Source organism: Gopherus evgoodei, chromosome 11 (genome assembly GCF_007399415.2).
Source record: "Gopherus evgoodei ecotype Sinaloan lineage chromosome 11, rGopEvg1_v1.p, whole genome shotgun sequence".
Taxonomy (NCBI): domain Eukaryota; kingdom Metazoa; phylum Chordata; order Testudines; family Testudinidae; genus Gopherus; species Gopherus evgoodei.
The window spans coordinates 54434583-54440582 of NC_044332.1; the positions used below are offsets into that span (position 1 = coordinate 54434583).

Here is a 6000-nt window from a genome sequence, read left to right on the forward strand (position 1 = left end):
TAGAAACTGTTTCAGGATGTTTGAATACTCAATTTTATCTAAGACAAAATAAGATATGCTGCTCCTCTATTTATTAATAAATAAATATTAACCCACAGACATAAGAAACACACTTGAGCAATACTTCTTTCAATCCACAGTAGCAGAGTCAGATTGTTAGGTACTTATTAACAAGATATTTCACGGACTTACACATAACTTACAAACACTACTGACAAGAAATATTACACGGATAAGTGATTTCTAATCAGCTCACTCCCCTGTGTTTTTTAAAATGCTAATGAGTGCTGTGTACTGATTGATGGGCAGGAATACCTGCATGTATATTTCAGTTGTTCTGTTTTAAACCTGCTTTTTAGGTCTTGGACAAGGATAAATAACATTAAATTTCTATACTAGAAATGATGAAAAATCAATGAATTTTAGAGGCCTAAAATCAGTGGAGTTACTCCAGTTTTACATCCGTGTAACATAGTGGTGAAGCAGGCCTTATTATATATATGTGCCCATCCATATTTATTTCTAATGGAATCCAACCAGTAGAATCTAGGTGCCAAATGTAATTTCTATAGCAATAACATTTTAAGAATGAAATACAGTTGTGAAGAAACTGCAGTAATAACTGATGAGATCCTCATGATGTACATATTAAAATTTGCCAATAATTTCAACAGAAGAATGTGATACGGAGTTGTATGATCATGATTTTGTAAGTATGTGTGTATATATTGGAACCAACCCTGCCCACTGGGGTTTGCTCTATAGAGAATAAAAATCAAAATTAAGACCTTGATCATGCAAAGAGCTCCATGTGTGCATAAAAATTTGCTCACATAATCTCTTTGCAAGATTGGGGCCTAAGATATTGTGACGTTGACAAACATATATGTAGTGATGTTGGCATATAGGTCCTATTCCTGAAAACTGATATTCTTACAAGTAGTCCCACTGACAGACTACTTGCATGTGTAAGGCGTGCAGAATTGTCAATATACTTTATTAAGAATTTGCTATCTAGGAAAAACATGAAAAGAAGTAAAATTAATGCATTAGAGTATTTTGTTAATTAATTATAAAGGCAAGCTGTTTAATTTACTTTGTTCTATAGGTCATTCATTACAGTAGCAATATTTACATTATTATAATTGAGACTGTCAATTTTCTGTTCTAAACTATTTTTGCTTCAGAGAAAGTATAATTTACCAGTCAAAATATAAAATTTGAACTGTATGCAGTTTAGAATACAAAATCTCATCTCAGAAAGGAATTTAAATTTATACATATTCAAGCACTAAACATCATTTGGATATTTTTAAGTAAAAAAAGCCATCAAAAATATAGGTTCAGAATATTTTTTCAGCAGTGCTGTAATTGCAGAAAGGTCTCCATTTCAATATGAGAGTCTGAAGGCCATAAATCCATATAGCAGACTAATTCCTTTTGCTATTTTTGAAAATAAAATGTAAAGGTCTTGATTTTCATAATTAGACACACAATTACATATGCAGTTACCTGCCTAATATACATGCACAATATAATTGTGTATATGAATTCAATAATAAATGGTCAGTTGAATCTGCACACTCAATTGCAGTAAATGCATAGACAAATTAGTCATGCATTTTTTCAGCATAATTGCGTATGTTTAATTTTGTACATCAGGTCCCAAATCACTAAGAGCTAATTCTTGCTCTCTTTAAAGGCAGTGGCAAAACTGCCATTGATTTAAATGGAAGCAAAATCAGGTGTTAAGATGTCTTATTTTATAAACAAGTTAATGTTCATTAAATTAAAGGGAAAGCATTGCCAATATTTTTAGAGATCTTTCACTGCTTCACAAGTATGCACCTGCAAGAATCTGATTCATAGTCTATCTAATGTATTGGATGAATGAGTTTCTAAATAAGTCATGGCACAACACACCATTAAAACCAAAAAAAATCACTGTAATACATTCACTAAACTGTATCCACAATGACTGTACAGATCATAATAGAGCAGAGAGACCATTATGGGCTGAAGCTCACATGTTCAATAAAGTAAACACTACCAACAAGGCTGCAAGAATTCACCCATATTACCATACTCTGAAGGGATTCCATAACCTAATACAAGTTTCCGAAATCATAGTATTCTTTATTAAATAGGGCCCCATCAGTCTAATTACCTTCTAAGACATTTCTAAATAGGTCTTGACACAAATTCTACAAGAATTCATTAGTACTATATAGTAATTTAAATGTATTTTAAAAGATATGTAATTACATATTTCTAGTGTAACAGGGATATGGAGTAAATTATTATTTCAATGAGAAAACTGTTTAATTATATAGTACTAAATAAATATAATGGAGATTTTTAAAAATTGTATTTACATAAACATTCATTAGAAAGCATACCTGGAATATATTAAATATAAATAACTTCTCTAATTAGTGCAATGTACAATATATATATCTGGGAAAGTCAGGAAACAAACAATTAAGGTTCCTTGAGTGTACTCATTTCCAATTTTTTTAACTGTGCAATCATAATATTGGATTAATGATCTTTTCTGCATTTAATTTCCATGTGTTTATTTTTTAGAAAGAAGAAAAGATGCCTCTTTGCTACCTTAAGGTAACATAGGTCCTCAAAGGGACAGATATATAAAGACTTTGGGGAACCTAAAGATGCGACTAGGCATGTAGAGGATTTTCAAAAGCACCTAGGCACCTAATTCTCAAGCCTTTAAAGGAGTATAAGTTTATATCTCTATGACATACATTGACAAATGCAGATTTCTGAAAGAACACACACACACTGCCTCTCTTCTGAAGTGTAAACACTCATGAGGGAGAAATCCTGAATCTACTGAAGCCAATCGTAAAACTTCTATAGACATCAACAGAGCCAGGATTTCACCTTCAGACTAAGTGAAATGTTATATTCCATATGTACAATAGTTAGTTTTCAATCATTCAGACTTTATGAATAGCCAACCCATTTTTTTCAAATATATTGTGGCAATACTCTTCATTGAGGAACAATTATGTTCAAAATTTCAAAGTTTAGGTATTTTTGAGTTGGCTGTATGGAAAAAAAGGTGATGGTTATTTCTTTAAGAAGGTGAAGAAATGTGTGGATTTTATATAACCTAAACTTTTTGTCAGTTATTTCATATCTATGTGTATGTTTTCATTTCCGGGAGGGAATTCAAGGGTTGAAAAGCTTTATTCAGATATAAACTAACAATCAAAAAAAAATCTTTGACTAGAGACTAATATGAACAATTTGAGTCCAAAGGATAAGCTTTCCAGAGAGTTGCATATATGAAAACAGGTTACAATTGAAACTATTTTTCCATCATTATAGCTTTCTCTACCAAATGCTCACTATAATATCTATTTACAAAGCACAAAGTGATAATCAATTCAGATGGTTTCACTGGGTTTTGTTCAATTCGCACAGCAACATGAATTAAAGCTAGGAAGGATTCTTACTCTGATCTTTGTAAATTCACATTGAAGCATAGTTTCCGTAGTTGACCAGTAACAACACATTTGGCTGCACTATGTTTTCTGTTAGAAGCAAAAATACCAACTCCCTCACACACACCCCCTTAAAAAAAAACTGACATCGTTGCAGCGAAATCCCTAGTCGGCCGGAATTAACTTATTTTTTTGGCTCTGAAGTTCATAAACTAAACTAATTTGTATTTTATCAATTATAAGAGCCACTGAAGGTCCCAAGAGGAGAAAAATTGTGTATTTCCAACCCGTTAAGCTTCCCAACCCCTTGGACTATTAAACGACAATGAACTACTGATGTGTGGTGTGAAAAGCAGACAACAGGGAAAATACAGCTCCTGAGATGAACTTGAAAGTGATAAAAAATTACCCAAGCATTTTATTTGTTGCTGCTTTGGAAACTATCTGGGACGCAGCATGCCTCCGGGGCCCTCTCAGACTACATGTGCACCATCCTCTCGAGTTGAACTTCCTTTCCTTTGTGCTCGGGTAAATACTGGGAAGACGCTTTACTCACCAGAGCAATGCACCAAGTCCACCCTCCAGCCAGCCGCCCCATCCCACGAATGCACAACGCAGCCACACAGACTGCGCAATGCAACAGTCCTGCTATGGAACGCTCGGCCTGCCAGGGCCCCAACCTCTCAGCACCTTCAGCCAATCAGAAGGCCGGGGACCAAGCTAGGTTGCAAGTGTGCTTTTTAATTGGCTAGTCAATTAGCGTGGCTGCCCGATCAGCTGTGAAATATAGTCGCTCGGCCAGCTTAGCAGCTTGTCATTTGCCTATGCGGGCAGGAGGGGCTTGGAGAGACAGTCCTGCTGGGAATCAGTCGTTTTGGAGGGACCTACCTGTTGCCAGAGCTATCCGACTCAGCTCCAGGAGCTGGCTGTGTTCCTGGTTTGGGGAACCTACTTTCCGCGACTCTGGTGGGTCCTGAGTTTTCCCTTCCCACACAGACAAGGAAAATCCAACCAGCAACACCCTGTCCTCCCGCCTCTCTGACAATCATCCCTGAACACCGAGTACCAAAACCCTCCCAGGCAGCCACCGCAATAGGAGGCAACCCTAATTCGCAGCTGAAAATACCTTTCCAGAACCTCCTTATCCCAGTGACAAACGACCCCAGCTGCCCAAGCGCTTTCACATCCCAGGAGAGAGGAGCTCTGAACTTTCCCCTCAAGCCGCCAAAAATCCTCCCACGCCTACCAGGGCAACAAAAAGTGTCATCAAGCCCCTCACTGCCAAAAACCTGTCAAGTGCCCTGAACCAGATCCTTCCCACCCCAGCCTGGAACAAGTGTCCGGAACCCTCAGCCTGCTCCTGCCAAGCAAACCCACCGTGACAGGTTGGCAGACTCCCCCGTCCCCCCCCCGCTGTGCCCCGATGCCCCCAGGAACCACAGTCCTCTCTGATCCCCTGGGACCAGTGTCCCAGTCCCCACCTGCCCCCCACGCCCAGCCAGCCCAGCTGTGCGCCCTTCCACCCGCTGCCCTACCGTGCCTGCTGCACCTGAGTCTTTTCACCCATTGTCTCCTCTCACACCTCCAGTTTCATCAGCTTCTGCGCTATCCTCTCCCGCCCGCTCCATTCCCCCTGCCACCTTCACCCCGCTCCCCCCGGTGTCTTCACCCTTACCGGAGAGAAGTGAGGCGAGCCCAGGGCAGCGGTAGCTTGACAGAGCCCAGCTCGCTCCCAGAGCACTGCGGTGTTCGCAGCCGGAGCCAGGACCCGGGCTACATTCAGAGGGAACAAGCAGCGCCGTGTGCACACGCTCCGCACGGTCTGCCCCCTACCGCAATGAGCGGAGAGCGCGGCCGGCACCTCCGGGGAGGGGGAGCCTGGGCTACTGCTCTGACAACTGAACCACAGTGACCCACACAAAGGTCTCCCGGCTGCGGACCTAGAGAACCGGTCATACGCGGAGTACAGTGCATGCCCCAGCAGTAGAGAGGGGAAGGGTTTTCCTTGCCAAGGGAAGCTACTGAAGATTGCAAGCCGGGGAAAGACTGACCGGGGATTTCTCTGAAACGAAACCACCGCTACCGAGAACGTTTGCAGAATTATGGAGCCAAAATTGGGGAGAGGAGGCGGGGAAAGAGAGAATCTTGTTCACCGTTTCCCTTTTCTTCTCACTTCCCCCTCTCAATTAAAGCTGGTTTTCCTGTGATCTTGGTATGAACTAAAGGACCCATATTTTCCCGTTAACTTTATAGCCCTTCCAGGAAACATTTATAATAGTGGAAGTCTTCTGGGACCCATTTCAATCCTCGCGGTGCTAATCAAATACGCTGCAGTCTGGTGGCTAGAGTCTGAGAGTGTTTCAGAAATATTGTGATTTAAATCGTGTTGGGGTGGTACCTCTATTAAAATAATTATTTCTCACCACCACCACCCATCAATGTTATTCTCAATTATCTTTTACAACTATTCTAACTGCAAAAAATCAAAAGGGAAATTATACCAGATTAAAAAAAATAATCACGTGTACCA

General features: G+C 40.1%; 1 protein-coding gene across 4 annotated transcripts in view; it reads right to left on the reverse strand.

The window, feature by feature from the left end:
* The window catches only part of LYPD6 (LY6/PLAUR domain containing 6), a 75049-nt gene extending 69489 nt beyond the window's left edge, over positions 1 to 5560 (reverse strand). For 2 of the 4 annotated variants that reach the window (XM_030580788.1, XM_030580786.1), the window contains exon 1: positions 5146 to 5227. The gene's annotated coding sequence lies outside the window, so the exon portion shown is untranslated. Of the gene's footprint in view, positions 1 to 4026; positions 4119 to 5145; positions 5228 to 5521 lie in introns of those variants that run through there. The other 2 variants (XM_030580787.1, XM_030580785.1) reach the window with 2 other exon arrangements.
* Between the last annotated feature and the right edge of the window lie 440 nt (positions 5561 to 6000).